Here is a 15077-nt window from a genome sequence, read left to right as displayed (position 1 = left end):
CTCCTATGCTGGCAGAAACCCTCATGCTCTTTCCCCTTGTCTAAAGGCCTTCTATAAACAGTAAGTGGTCCTGCCCTACATTTTAGTTCATATACCCATCCATCAGATATTTACTGAGTACCTACTACATGCCAGGCACTGTCCATGGGTTCTGGGGATACAAGAGTAGACAAAAGGACAACAGCTCTGTACCCATGGAATCTGAAGTCTACTGGGGAGACTAACAACTAACCAACCAGTCAGTCAAATAAATAAATAAATACACAAAATAGTAGTCAAAAGAGTAAGGAAAAACAAAGCAAAAGAGGGGGAAGGAAATGTTGAAAAGTAAGGTGGGAAGAAGTGTTGAAATTGTAAATGGTGCGGCCAGGGAAGCGGAGACATCCAAGAAGATGACTTATGAACAAAGACCCGAAAGAAACGAGGACATGTGCCCTGAGAATTAGGGGGGGAAGAAGCTTTCCAGGTGGAGTCAACAGCTTGTGCAAAGGTTTGAGGATGAAAGCCTGCCTGACATGGTAAAAACCAGAGAGGAAGGCAGTGCGGTCAAAGCAGAATGAGTGAAGGGAAAGCAAGAGACGGCATCAGAGATGTCGTGAAAGTCTCCAGAGTAGGCAGGGCATTAAAGTTCATCAAATATCGAACTTGAGCTTTGACTCAAGATGGGAGCCACTGGAGAGTTTTACACAAAGAAGTGACATGATGCAACTCACACTTTAACAGGAACACTCTGGATGTTGTGTTGAGAATAAATTGGGGAGCATAGGTGGAACCAGCTGGGAGGCTACTGCAGGAATCCTGGCAGGAGACAATGGTGGCTTGGACTATGGTGCTGGCATAGAGGTGCTGAGATAAGGTCAAAATCTAGAAAGTACAGCCAGCAGGCTTTGTTGATGGATTGGAAGTGAAATATGAAATACAGGAGTCAAAGAGGACTCCAAGTTTTTTGGCCTGAGCAAATGAATGGATAGAATAGGCCTTATTTGAATGCGAAAGCTTGACAATGGCGCATGTTTGGTGTGGAGATAAGGAACTTAGTTTTAGATGTGTCAAGTAAGAGATGGCTTTAGACACCCAAGTGGAGAAGCCTGTAGGCAGGTGGATATATGATCTGGAGTTCAGGGGAGAGGTCTTGGCTGGAAATGAAGATCTGTGAGTCCTCAGCGTGTAGCTCCTACAAAGCCACTACAAAGGATGAGATAACCAAGGGGGTGATTGTCAACAGAGAAGCTGCCCACAGTCCATGAGGACTCAGCCCCACCATTCAATTGCTGTGCAAAGGAGCCTGAGAAGAAGTGGGAAGCACAATAGGAAGGAAACAAGGAGAAAAGGTTTCAAGGAGATGGGCAATCCACTGTAATAGGTCAAGTCAATGACGACAGAGAATTAATAACTGGATTTAGTATCTTGGAGTCACAGGTGATCTTGGTCAAGGGCAGATCCAGTGGAATGCTTGGGATGAGAACCTGACTGGAAAAGGTTCAAAAGAAAGGAGCTGAAGTCATGAACTGGAGGACAGAGTGGGCTGGCAGCCACAGGAACTCTGGAAGCAAAGGGGTAAGTGATGATCAGATAAACTGCTTCAAGCTTCACTTTACTCATTCATAAACTATAAAGCATAAAGCTGTCATTTTCACAACACATGTGACCATTTGGCAGCGGTTATTACCAAACTGGACCATCTTCTACAGGTTGCTGAGCTTCAACCAGTTCTGGCCCCAGGAAACAGCAATCAGCTTGTCTCTAGACTCCCAAAACGTTATTTCCATTTTCCCAAGGTCACCCATAACCTTAGGATCAGTGCTTATAACCCGGGCTGCTCAGAAGGTCCTCTGTATCTTACAGACCAAGATTTCAGTTGGTCCTCTTCTTTGGATGGGAAGTCAGAGTAAGCAAGACAGGCAGGGTTCCCTGCTCTCACCGAGCCTACCTTCTGGTGGAGGAGATGAACAATCATCAAGGAACAGAAGAGAAGGCAGATCACTGCAGATGTGGACAAGCGCAATGAAGACAATAAAATGGGGTAACAGAGGTCGAGAGAATGTGGGAGTAGCCGCTCTGGGAAATGACATTTTCTTTTTTTTTTCCTTTACTATTTTATTTTATTTGTCTTTTTAGAGCCACACCTGCAGCATATGGAAGTTCCCAGGCCAGGGTTGAATTGGAGCTGCAGCTGCTGGCCTACATAACAATCACAGCAACATAGGATCAAGCCACATCTGTAACCTACACCACAGCTCACAGCAACACCAGATCCTCAGCCCACTGAGCAAGACCAGGGATTGAACCCGCATCCTCATGGATACTAGTAAGGTTCTTAACCTGCTAAATCACAACAGGCATGCCCTGGGAAATGATATTTGAGATGAGACCCTCAAGCTGGCCCCTCTCCCATAATACTCTTGAGCTTTCAAATCTCCCAAGGCTAGGTAGGTCCTGGGGCCAACTAGAGGCTTCCAAAGCGAGTTCCCTTGTGGCACAGAGGGTAAAGGATCCGGCATTGCCGCTGCAGCAACTCAGGTCACTTTTGTGGCATGGATTAGATCCCTGGCCCAGGAACTTCCACATGCTACAGGTGTGGCCAGAAAAATAAACATAAAAAAGATATGCATTTTCACTGAAAGAATTGGAAACTATTGAAAACAGAAGTTATAATTTCACTATCCAGAGATAACTATTGTTCACATTTGGAGTGCGTCTTTCTAGACATTTTTCTATGCATATATAGATGACTTTTTAAAAAATGGGATCATGTTAGTGTTCCCACTGTGGTGCAGTGCTGATCGGCAGTGTCTCTACAGCACCAAGACGCAGGTTTGATCCCCAGCCTGGCACAGGAAGTTAAAGGATCTGGCATTGCCACAGCTGTGGCACAGGTCTGCGGCTCAGATCTGATTCCTGGCCCGGGGAACTCCATATGCCATGGAGTGGCCAAAAAAGAAAAAAAAAATTGGGATCATGTTGTAAATTCTGCTTTGTGTTCATTTTTTATGTCATGAATTTTGACTAAATCTACTCTAAGTACTCATCATTTTCTTCTACCTGATTTTAATGACTGCATAGTATCCCACTGAATGCTTACTTTTACCATATTTTATTCAATTCTCAAACACTGGCCATGTATATTGCTTCCAAGTGACTGCTACCATGAGTAAATATGACAGTGAATAAACCTGTATATAGCTTTTTTCTTTAGTGGCGAAGACCTGCAAATCTCTGATTGTTTCTTTGGGTTAAAAGAAAATATCACTGCCCTAGTGGGAGTGCTCCAGATCTCACGGCATCGAGAGACAGCCTGAGTATGAGGGCAGTGGGAGGGCAGAGCTGAGCCGAGAACCCAAGGAGCCCAGGGTTCACTCAGATGCCAGAGGCTGATTTAATCCTTTGACCTACTCTTGTCCTCAGCAGTAGGAAAATAGGTCCTCCCATAAACCCAGTGAAATCCAAAGGGATTCCCCACCTGAGCCAGGAAGGTGTCACTCTCTGACCTGAGCACAGATAGTACCCTCATCCTCCCTTGAAACCCCCTTAGGGATGCTCCTCCCTCCATCCCTCCTGGTCAGGCAGTCGGCCTCTTTGGAGGGAGGGTGGGCTGCTGGGGAATGCTCTCAAAATAGAGGGTTCTATAGAAATAGCAGCTCCTCTCCCATTTCTAATCTAGCCTTGCTCCTGAATCTCTGAATTCCTCCCCCAGCCTGAGAGGGGTTGGTGGGGACAGTTTATGCCCCCCACGAAAGGACTGTCCTCAGGGATGGTGAGTTTTGGGGTAAGTGGGAAAAGCACAAGCCCAGGAGGCCACCAGACCTGGGTTTGAATCCCAACTTGGCGTGGTCCAGACTCATCTTGGGCAAGTGACCATCTGGAATGCAAGCTCTCTGAGGGGGGTACTTGGGTCTCTGTAATTTACTGTTATATCTGCGACACTTAACAAGTAGGAGGCACTCAATAAATATTATGCCAGGTCAATGCATGATCTTTTCTGAGCCTCAGTTGATTATCTGTAAAATGGGGATAACACCTATCTCAAAGGCTTGTTATGAATTACAAAATAAAACACAGGTAAAATGCTTAACACAGTGTCATATGCTCAAGAAACACTAGAGTCCAAAGCCCTGGAGAGTTGCTTCCACCACGCTCTGAGCCCTACAGCACTGACACGAAGCTCTGCAGCTTCTCCTTGTTAGAATTAGTTTGCCTCTACACTACTCACTGCTGCCCCACAACCGTGCCTCTGGTATGGTACCCATCATGTTGTGCGTGTGCTTGTCCAACTCTCCCATTAGGCTTCAGGGAAGTTTAAAGATAAGAATTTTGCCTCTGTATCCCCCATGCCTCTGAATAACACTATGAATAAGCAAGGTCCTTATTCCCATTCTACAGATGAGGAAACTGAGACTCAGAAAGGTTAGGTGCCTTGCCCTAGTTACAGAACCAGGGAGTAGCAGAACAAAATCCAAACCTGGTTCTGATTTCTGGGCCCCTGCTCTCTTTTTGGTGACTCTCTTACAAACGGGAGTGGAGGGTGAGGAGGAAGCAAGCTAGTTCCCACGTCCCCAGGGAAAAAGTCAGGCAGAACTCAAGAACAAGGAGGTCTTCTGGGAGTTGAAGAGTTGTCAGGGCACTGGCAGCCACCCAAGTTCCCTCTCATTTTCCTGTGGATCATCGTGCATGCAACAGCTGCAACCCCCAGAGGCCTGTGGTCTGGTCTCTCTGGGCCAGACTGATGCAAGGGTGGGCCCCCTAGGCACCTTCTATCAATGCAGAACCCAGCCAGCAAGGGAACTTGGGTTTCCTCAGCACAGAGCTGATAGTCATGGCCTGAGGAGCAGAGGTGGCAGCCGCAAGGCACCTGCCCAGGACTGGCCTATCTTCAGTTATGAGGCATGAAGGGCTCCCTACCAGACCACAAGCATCTTGATTTACTCATCTCTGTGACTCCAGGATCCTATTGAATGAGTGAGAGCCCCAGCCTCCAACACTTGGAAGCGGGAGAGGAAGCAGCTAGATCTAAATTGGGGATGTGAAGGGAAGAAATAAGGGACCAGAGAGGAGGGTGTTTAATGACCAAGAATGACCTCTATCCCCTTTCCCCTCCCCTTTATTAAACTGTATGTTTCTAGAGGGCAGATCTGTGGCTGATTCATCCGTGTCTCTACCACACCCAGTAGATGACTTTGCAGAGAGGTGGTATTCAGTAAGTGGAGCTTATTAGAGACAAAACTGGAAGCCAGTACACAGAATGACAGATGGCATCTGCTTTTCGGGCATGGGTCATCTAAGAAAGGTAGTCCTGCTAGACCAGTGTCCTGGTCAGGAAGCCCCAGGGAGGGGTAGGGACTCTTCATCAGGGGGTTCACAGCATGTGCCTCCTTCCCCAAATCCCATCCAAGTGACTAACTCTTCCTTCCAAAGAAAGATTTTGGGGAAACCTCCTGGCTCTACATGTCTCCCTGGCAAGAGAAATAGACTGGGCATGTGGTGTAGTATCCTTGTCCTTGGGAATCTGGGAGGACTGTGGATCGTAAGAAAGAAAAATTCAGAGTAATTATCTTTTTATTAAAAGTAAAACTGCTGCTTTTGCCTGAATGGTCAGATCAGCAGGTTTTTTTTCCATAAGCCTTCTCCAGAGTATATATGTGTTGCATGGCTATATATAATACTGATGCTGCATATTTAAAATAATGCCTTTCTTCAATTGTTGTGTATCTATACGTATAAACTGTGTTGCACTCTGCACGTGTGCTGTGTGCATGGCTTGCCTCTATGAGGCCAAACTCAGTGTGCATTTATCACCTGAACATCTGTATAGACTTAAGCCTCAGGCTGAAGAGACCCAGACCCTAGAGTGGGATATCCTGGAGACCAGTCAGCACACATGCCTATCCATGTAGTCCAAAATTAAGTCGATCACAGTAGAAGCTGACAGAACACTGTAAATCAACTATAATGGAAAAAATAAAAATATAAAAAATAATAAAAAAAAATAAACTAAGTCTATATGATTAGGTTTAAATTTTTCCGATAGCAGCCAAAGATCTCCACCTGTCCACACCCTCCTCCCATCCTACACTTCACTTTCCCAACAGTGTGGCTCAAGTGAGATGCAACTACCTGGATCAGCCAGCTCTGATTTAGCCAATGGTTCCCAAAGCGTGGCTCTCAGACCACCAGCATCAGCATCAGCTTCACCTGGCACTTGTGAGAAATGCAAATTCTCAGGTTCCACCCTAGAGCTACTGAACCACAATCTCTGGGGTGGGACCCAGCTGCCTGTGTTTTCGTAAGTCCTCCAGATGATTGTGGCATGCACTAAGGCTGAGAACCACATAGTTAATGCCATTCTCTAAGCCCGAGTTGCCCTTCTCGAAACTTTTCTGCTTGTTATCTCAACCACTTGTCAAAGAAAACTCAATACTATCCCTTTCAGGAAGCCCCCCAAGTCCCCTGAGCACCTGTGAATGCTTCTCCCTGGAATTCATAGCCCCTTTGCCACCCCCTCCCCCATTATGGTAAAAGAGCTTCATTTCTGTTTCTCTTTACAGCATGTATTTTCTGCTTCATTATATAGCAAATTGTGAGCATTTGTTAACTGCCTTCCAGACTAATTCAACCCTAATACACACACACAAATGTTACTTTGAAAACACCTTCAAGAATAAAGTCCACATCTTACTTCACTCGCTCTGTCAACAAACTTCTCCTCAGGGCCTGCTATGTATCACAGGAACTGTGCAAAGCTCTGGGGTTTCAGAGATAAAAGTGTGGTCCTATCCTCCAGGGGCACTGAATCATATAATAGATATTTTTTGGTGTCTAGCTTCTTTTTTGTTTGTTTGTTTGTTTTTGTCTTTTTAGGACTGCACCTGAGGCATATGGAGGTTCCCAGGCTAGGGGTCAAATTGGATCCACAGGTGCCAGCCTACATCATAGCTCTAGCAACACAGGATCCTAGCCGTGTCTGCAACCCACACCACAGCTCATGGCAACCCCAGATTCTTAACCCACTGAGTGAGGCCAGGGATCAAACCTGCATCTTCATGGATACTAGTCAGGTTCATTACCACTGAGCCACAATGGGAGCTCCAGGTCTAACTTATTTTGCTCAACATGTCTGAGATTCATCTGCATTGCTATGTGTCGACATAGTTTGTTCTTTCTTAAACTGCCGTGGTGTATGCCATTGTAAGGATATGACACAATTTATTTATCCATTTTGTTGTTGACCGGAGGGGCATTGAGATGTTTCCAGTTGGGGCTTTGATAAATAAGAACACTACAAATATTGTTGGATATGCACACTCATTTCTCTTGAGTATATACCTGGAAGTGGATTTGATGGTTTATGGAATGGGTATAATCTTGGCTTTAGCAGATACTGCTAAACAGTTTTCCAAATTTCCAAATGCTCAAATTTATACTCCTACCAGCAATGTATGAGGGTTTGCCAATATTTGGTATTATCAATTTTTTACATTTTAGTCCTTTGGGGTGGATGTATACTGTTATACATTTTAATTTGCTTACTGGCTATTTAGATATCTACTTATAAGACTTTGCTGTACACCTGAAACTAATACAACATTGTAAGTCAACCATATTTCAATAAAATTAAATTTAAAAAAAGATTTTCTTGTTCAAGACTTTTGTTGATTTTGTCTTTTTCTTATTGACCTAAAGGAGTTCTTTATATAGGCTGGATACAAGTCCTCTGTCAAATATGTTACTGAAAATATCAACCTGTGGCTTGCCTTTTTATTCTTTTCATGGTATCTTTTGATGAACAAAAGTCCATGAACGTTCAATTTATTTATCTTTTCATATATGACTAGTACTTTTGTATCTTATTTAAGAAATCTTTATTTATTTATTTATTTATTATTTTTTTTTTTGGTTGTTGTTGTTGTTGTTGCTATTTCTTGGGCCGCTCCCGCGGCATATGGAGGTTCCCAGGCTAGGGGTCGAATCGGAGCTGTAGCCACAGGCCTACGCCAGAGCCACAGCAACTCGGGATCCGAGCCTCGTCTGCAACCTACACCACAGCTCACGGCAACGCCGGATCCTTAACCCACTGAGCAAGGGCAGGGACCGAACCCGCAACCTCATGGTTCCTAGTCGGATTCGTTAACCACTGCGCCACGACGGGAACTCCCGAAATCTTTATTTTAATGCCGGGAAATCTAGTGAATACAGAAATAATAACAAAAGTAACTAATATTTAAAAATATAAAAAATTGAAGGAAGGACAAAATTTGACAGTAAGTGGGAGAAAGACTGCATCTGACCAAGAGGGTGTGCCCATTTGAGTGTGACGTGCAAAGCCTGGGCTTTGTCCTATGGTGTGATATGGGTGAGAGGTGAGCCTCTAATCAGTTCAATGAGCAGGTGTTAGTACAGTTTGGACGGGGTGTTGAGCCAGGTCTGAGGATGGCTCTGTGGGGACAGGGGGACCCTGGCTGACTGGCTCAGGAGAAGGACCACCCCATTTCATATATGTTAAGCTGGGTCCAACCCCCCAAATCCTGGGGACTTCCCCTCATCCAGGCCCTGTTCCTCCTCCTCGGCACCAGAGCCTGCAAAGAGAGCAGTGCTGACACTTGTCCAGCTGGCTCAAGATGGGGAAATTCTCCCCTCCTTGAGTCATCACAAACAGGAGGAGCTTCATATAACAAGCATGGGACTACAAATGATCGCTATGCTTGTTTCACTATGCTGCCTCAGTTCCAAAATCCCCTGTGATGCTTTCGAATGAAATCTAGATCCAAAAACTTTCCCCATGTTTCCCCCGGTTTGAACAGAACAATACCCAGGGAATCACATGCTGCCTCAGAAAACTGACTTCCTCAAAGAAAATAAAAGAGATATCAGACTCAAGGTTATGCCTATGTAGTCTAGAGTAACTAAGCCCCCATCTCTTCTGCTTGGGTTGGTGGTGGTGGTAGCAGGCTGGCGGCCCCCGTCACCTTGCCAAGAGGACCCCAGTTCACCAGATGGACACAAGTCATCTTCTGCCTCCTCCAGCAGAAAGCCAGCTCCAGTGTCCCCAGGGCAGTTTTCTCCTCATCCAGCTTCATGGAGATATACTGCCCATAGCCTTGGGAGCTCAGAGATGTGGTGCACAGGTCCCCAGCCTCACTGCCCACAGAAGCATACCTTCTTCCTAGGGCATGGCAGTGACTACAACCAGGTAACAAAGGCATTTCTGATACAGTCACACCACTGGTCTTTGGGAAAAACCACAAAGTGATCTCTACTAGCACCCAGGTTCCATGTTTGTCCTGATTCCCTACCCCTCCCCCACTACCCTTTCCCATCTACCATCCTCTCATAAGAACTCAGAACTCCAGGGTAAAAGCAGTCCTTGAAATCCACAAATGGTATGCAAAATTCTCCATGTTTGTGCATTTTTCCTGGAAAGGATCCATCTGTTTCCTTAGAATCTGAAAGGGGAGCGTTACCTCAAAAGGCTAAGAACCCATGGACCCAAGCCTTCTTTACATACAACCCACTGGTTTGATAAAGTTAGTTTATACTAATGACGTGGGCAGCTTTAGCTAACTGCACTTCCAAAATAACACCTGGGAAAGGAGAATGAAAACAAATTCAAATGAATTAGCAATGAGATCCTGCTGTAGAGCACAGGGAACTATATCTAGTCACCTATGATGGAAGATGATGGAGGGTAATGTGAGAAAAAGAATGCATATCTATGTGTGTGACTGGGTCGTTCTGCTGTATAGTAGAAATTGACGGGACGATGTAAACCAACTATAATGGGAAAAAAATAAAAATCATTAAAAAACATTTAAATGAAATGAAATACGAAAACACATTTCTTAAATGAATACATGGTGCTGAAATGAAAACATATTTCTGATGACAAAACTGAGGGAAAGTTGAAACCTGAGGCGGGGGCGTGATGCTGAAGTGGGAGGCCTTTCTGCTACACTTTCTGCCACTCCCACTAGTGCAGAAGACCAGTTTTTCTATCTAGATGGCTTGCTTTTGTTTGTTTTTGTTTGTCTTTTTTGCCTTTTCTCGAGCTGCTCCTGCGGCATATGGAGGTTCCCAGGCTAGGGGGCGAATCGGAGCTGTAGCTGCTGGCCTACACCAGAGCCACGATGCAGGATTTGAGCCGCGTCTGGGACATACACCACAGCTCACGGCAACGCTGGATCCTTAACCCACTGAGCAGGGCCAGGGATCGAACCCGCAACCTCATGGCTCCTAGTCGGATTCGTTAACCGCTGAGCCATGATGGCAACTCCTAGATGGTGTTTTGAAGGCTACTAGAGTGGAGACAGGAGTGGTGACCAGGACGTGTCACAAGAGACAAAGGCATATCTCCAATGAAGCCCAGCCCCTCAGGTTTGAGGAACTTTCAAGGCCACTAAGGCTGCTAAGACCTTAGAAAGAGGGAAATATTCTCACTATGACTTAGGGGCCTAGGAACTCTGTTTCCATCATCATATCAGTCCTTGAATGGGAAGACTGTGCCTCCCAAAGGGCCAAGCCCCCAGAAAAGCTCTGTTTGCGGCATCCTGGGTCCCCACTCTCTGCTGTGATAAGACACAACGGCTGCCCATGGAGGAGCTATCTGAGGCCGCCCCCTCCCTCCCACTGCACCCAGAAGGCTCTTTCTCCTCTGCTCCGTCTCCCCCCCCCACAAGGGAGCTTCATTACCAAGCCAGGGCCCTGCCCCCGCTGCAGTCAGGAGGAAGTGATTCTGCAAGGCCTCCCAGGGACTCCCAGGGCTGGCTCAGGCATCACACTGTTAAATAAGTGGGATTTTTTTCCCAGTGTTTTCAGAAACTGTTGTTTTAAAAAAAATAACCGTCTGAATTGTTTATGTAATTCTTGGGAAGTCTCAACAGATATGGTTACCTATTTATAACTGGAGCAAGGACTTAAAAAATAAATGTAGAGGGGCTGTTAAACTGGAGAGGCTCTCACGTTAAAGTTCTGTGCTTTTGTGATATCAGAACTGCCTTCCTGAAATGGAGAACAGAATTTGCTCAGAACTCAGGTTTTTAGGGGTTTTTAGCATGGTGATGCTAGATTTCATTTAAAAGCCCGGGGATATTCTATTCTCATAGACATTCCATGCCTACCAGAGTCAACATAGTTCCTTTTCTCCCTCCACACACCTACAGGGTCTGCTCTGTCTCTGGATTATCCTCCTTGGAGGTGGACATCAGATCCCTTGGTGCAAGTCTCAGGGGTTCAGCTCTGTACATCTGTACCAACTGAACCCATATGGTCACTAAATCACAAACTTTTTTTTTTTTTTTTAAATCACAAACTCTGATTACAGGGGAGATGCAAAGTTCCAGGAGGACAATCACAGTGTGAGGGTGATGATATGGGCTTCTTTCTAGAATCCCTGGTGTCTCCATTACTCAGTGGTGGCAATCCAACTAGAGTGCAGGAAGATATCCTCTTTTCTCTTAGGGAGGCTACTCTTCTTGGACTTAAAGCAGTGGTTTGGATCAGACTTTTCTGGTAAAAAAAGAATCTGATGAGAGCTATGTCTCTAATAAATGTACAATTTAAAACTAAATTGAGGGGGAAAGGGTGGGTTCACAGCCCATGAAAATGAGCCTGTGGACCCAGAGATAAGAACCTCGGGCCTAGGATGGGCTTTCTGATAATACCATGCCTCTAAGTATTCTTAACCACTGCCAAACAAGCACCAGCAGCTGAGGCTTCAGCCTAGACCCTCCCTCACTTGAACTGAACACCCTGGGAGAGAAGGCAGAGGCACATGGCAAAGTGATCTCTAACAACAGTCGCCAAGGGACATCTAAAGGAGGGTGAAGAGGAGTTTCTGTTGTGGCTCACCAGGTTAAGAATCCAACTAGCATCTGTGAGGATGCAGGTTCAATCCCCAGCCCTGATCAGTGGGTTAAGGATCCGGCGTTGCCATGAGCTGTGGTGTAGGTCGAAGATGCTGCTTGGATCCTGCGTTGCTATGGCTGTGGCGTAGGCCATTGGCTACAGCTCCAATTGGACCTCTAGCCTGAGAACCTCCATATGCCATGGGTGTGGCCCTAAAAATACCAAACAAACAAACAAACAAACAATCCAATTAAAAAATGAGCTGAAGGAGTTCCGGTCGTGGCTCAGTGGTTAACAAATCCGACTAGGAACCATGAGGTTTCGGATTCGATCCCTGGCCTCACTCAGTGGGTTAAGGATCCAGTGTTGCCGTGAGCCATGGTGTAGGTCACAGATGTGGCTTGGAGCCCAAGTTGCTGTGGCTGTGGTGTAGGCAAGCAGCTGCAGCTCCAATACGATCCCTAGCCTCAGAACTTCCACATGCCACAGGTGCACAGCCCCCCAAAAATAAATAAATGTATTATTTAAAAACCAAAGGAGGGCAAAGAGTCTGGGCCAGCAGTTCTTCCTCTCTGCACTCTCCACCCCCCTTTATGCCCTGATGTGGGCTCTACTATGCCCACCTGGAACCCTCAGCCATTTTCCACAGGTTCTCTCCCAGGGAAGCTCTTTAACTGGCAGGTGTGGGAAAGAGAAAAACAAAACTATTTCTGTCCCTCCCAACTCCCTCCATTTTATGAACACCTCGTTAGAAAGTGATTACTCATCCAACCAGGAGAACTCATCCCAGGTATCTTAATGGCTCTTCTGACACCCATAAGGAAATGAGCGATGAAGAAAGGCAAAATCCTAATATATAAAAATGTATTTGAAAAAGGGAAGCCCCCAAAAAAAGTTCCCATCTGTTGACCAGAGGCAATAAAATGACTTTTAAAAAAAACCTTTGGGGTCTTTCTTTGAGGAAAATATAAACAAAGAAAGACATGTTCTAGTCTTAAAACTCTGACTTGGTATCAAGCAAAGTGATCTCTAACAACAGTAAACAACCTCTCCGCAGCACTCTTCGACTCACCTTGCCTCGCCCATACTGCCTCACCCAGACGATTCAGCAAACATCTACTGACCACTGACTGTGTGCTTCCTATCATTCCAAGAGCTGGAGTTCTGCAACCTCTGGGCATTTTGAGAGGAGCAGGAAAACCGTTCAGTCAACATTTACCGTGTAACTACACTATGTTAGGTTTTGAATTTTGAAGAGACAAGAATCTGAGAAAAGAACAGCTAAGAATAATCTGACCTGGGGAGTACAAATCTACAAATAGCAAGCACCATAGGTGCAAGGAGCAATTAATTCTGCATGGTGGGGTTAGCGAAGGTGACTAGAGAGGTGACATTTAAGTTGGGCTTTGAAAACATATTAAGACTTTGATGGGTGTAGCTGGGAAGGAGTGGCATTCCAAGCAGAAAGAATTGAGCGAGCAAAGGTTAGTGTTGGGGGAGGGGGTGATATGAATAGTTGATTGTGTAGGGTATGAGATGCTGTCAGGACAGGGGCACTAGAGCATGTGGTCTGGGAGCAGGAAAAGAGGAAATAAGAGGCAGGCTGAAGTTTATGATAGCCATGGGTAAGTGCAATTCAGAGGACCTGTTACACAGAGTAATAGCCAGCAGCTTTGCCATCTGCCATACCTACCATTCAAGCCAAGGCCCCACTGCCTCCTAGAAAGCTCCCAGCCAATGGTGGCTTATGGCATGGGTGCTAGGGCCTGTCCATTTCTGTTCAAATCGGGATTCCTCTAATGGGCAATCTTGGAGCTGGAGCTTCCTACTGACTAAGATGTTCTCAAAGCTGCATCACAGCATCTTCCTACCCAATTCTCCTTCCTTCCCCTTCTTTCCCAGGAGGCAGACCTCAATTGCTAGATTGTCCTCTGAAGGCTGCCTTCTCTCTGGCTACTCCTACTCCCTTCCCTTTATCTTTCACAGGCATAACCTCCACTCCCCAAGTAAACCTCCTGCTCTTCAAATTCCATCTTGGTGTCTGCTTCCCAGAGGACCCAAACTGACTGAAAAGGATCCAGTGTCTGGACTCTGTCTTGTTGGCAAGGAGGGGCCTTTGAGGTCTTTTAAACAGGGGAAGCCAGGCTCAGGTATGAATTTTATAAATGTTATTTAGCAATACAGTGAGGAATGAACCGTGGGGAGAGAACACGGTGTTGAAAGGACCATTCATTTAAAAGGACAGTGCATTTATTGGTACAAGATTTTGACAAGAAGAAACTGGCAGCATGTATAACTAACTATACTGCTCTTTAATCAACAATCCCAATTTTAGAAATCTTATAGAATTCTAGCACAAATGTATGAAAGTAAAAGGATGAGGACGTTTATAATAGCCTCATATATATTAGTATGACATTAGAAAACCCCACGTTCATCTATACGAGGGAAGATAAAAAAATGATATACCATACAGTGGATAATTCCACGCAGGCTTTAAAAAGAATGTAGTAGGTTTCTTTGTACTGTCTTAGAAAGAGGTACACAATACATTGCTATTTGTAAAAAGTCAGTTGTTGAACAAATATAGAGCATAATCCAGTTTTCACAAACAAAATTGAATGTATACATATCCTCTACATGTGGTTGTATAAATAAGTCTGGAAGGAGACATGAACTGTTGAGAGGGGTTATTTCTTGGGGTGGAGGTTTTTCACTTTTTAGTTTATTGGTTTTTTACAAAGTATTAGTAGAAGAGAAATTCTGGCTTTTATTTTTATTTAGTTTGGTACTTTTCTGTATTTTCTAATTTTTAAGGTGATAAATATGGTTCATTTCTTTAAAAGAAAACAAAATTTTAATTTAAAAAGCTCTATGTTTATCTGGGGAAAAAATATAAAAATTCTTCATATCCAGAGGAAAAAAATAACAAGAAGCTCCTGGGATATTTGGGAAGTCTGTCAATGGCCTGGTCTAGGTGAATGGGAATTAGAGATGATCTGAAATAGAGCTGAATACCAGGTGGCAAAGACAGAAGTTCCAGAAGAGGCCCAGAGCGCTACCCTGGGTAGTGGGTAGATGATCCAGAGAGGAGGAGTGGGTGGGGGAAGGAGCAGGAGAGAGGATGTAAGCTGACTGAGCTGGCCTGAGCGTGGGGGCTCAGGCCACACCAGATGGTGTAAATGAGAAGTGATGCTGGTTCCATCCCCACAGCTCCAGAGTAGCTGGGGCTAGAAACCCAT

General features: G+C 45.1%; 1 protein-coding gene across 10 annotated transcripts in view; it reads right to left on the bottom strand.

Moving 5' to 3' along the window:
- SLC22A5 (solute carrier family 22 member 5) overlaps nucleotides 1-15077 on the bottom strand; it is a 186835-nt gene that overhangs the window by 105134 nt on the left and 66624 nt on the right. The gene's annotated exons all lie outside the window — the stretch shown is intronic.

Source organism: Sus scrofa, chromosome 2, assembly GCF_000003025.6.
Source record: "Sus scrofa isolate TJ Tabasco breed Duroc chromosome 2, Sscrofa11.1, whole genome shotgun sequence".
NCBI lineage: Eukaryota > Metazoa > Chordata > Mammalia > Artiodactyla > Suidae > Sus > Sus scrofa.
The sequence above is the reverse complement of the archived record's forward strand: the minus strand, read 5'-3'. Positions and strand labels throughout refer to the sequence as shown.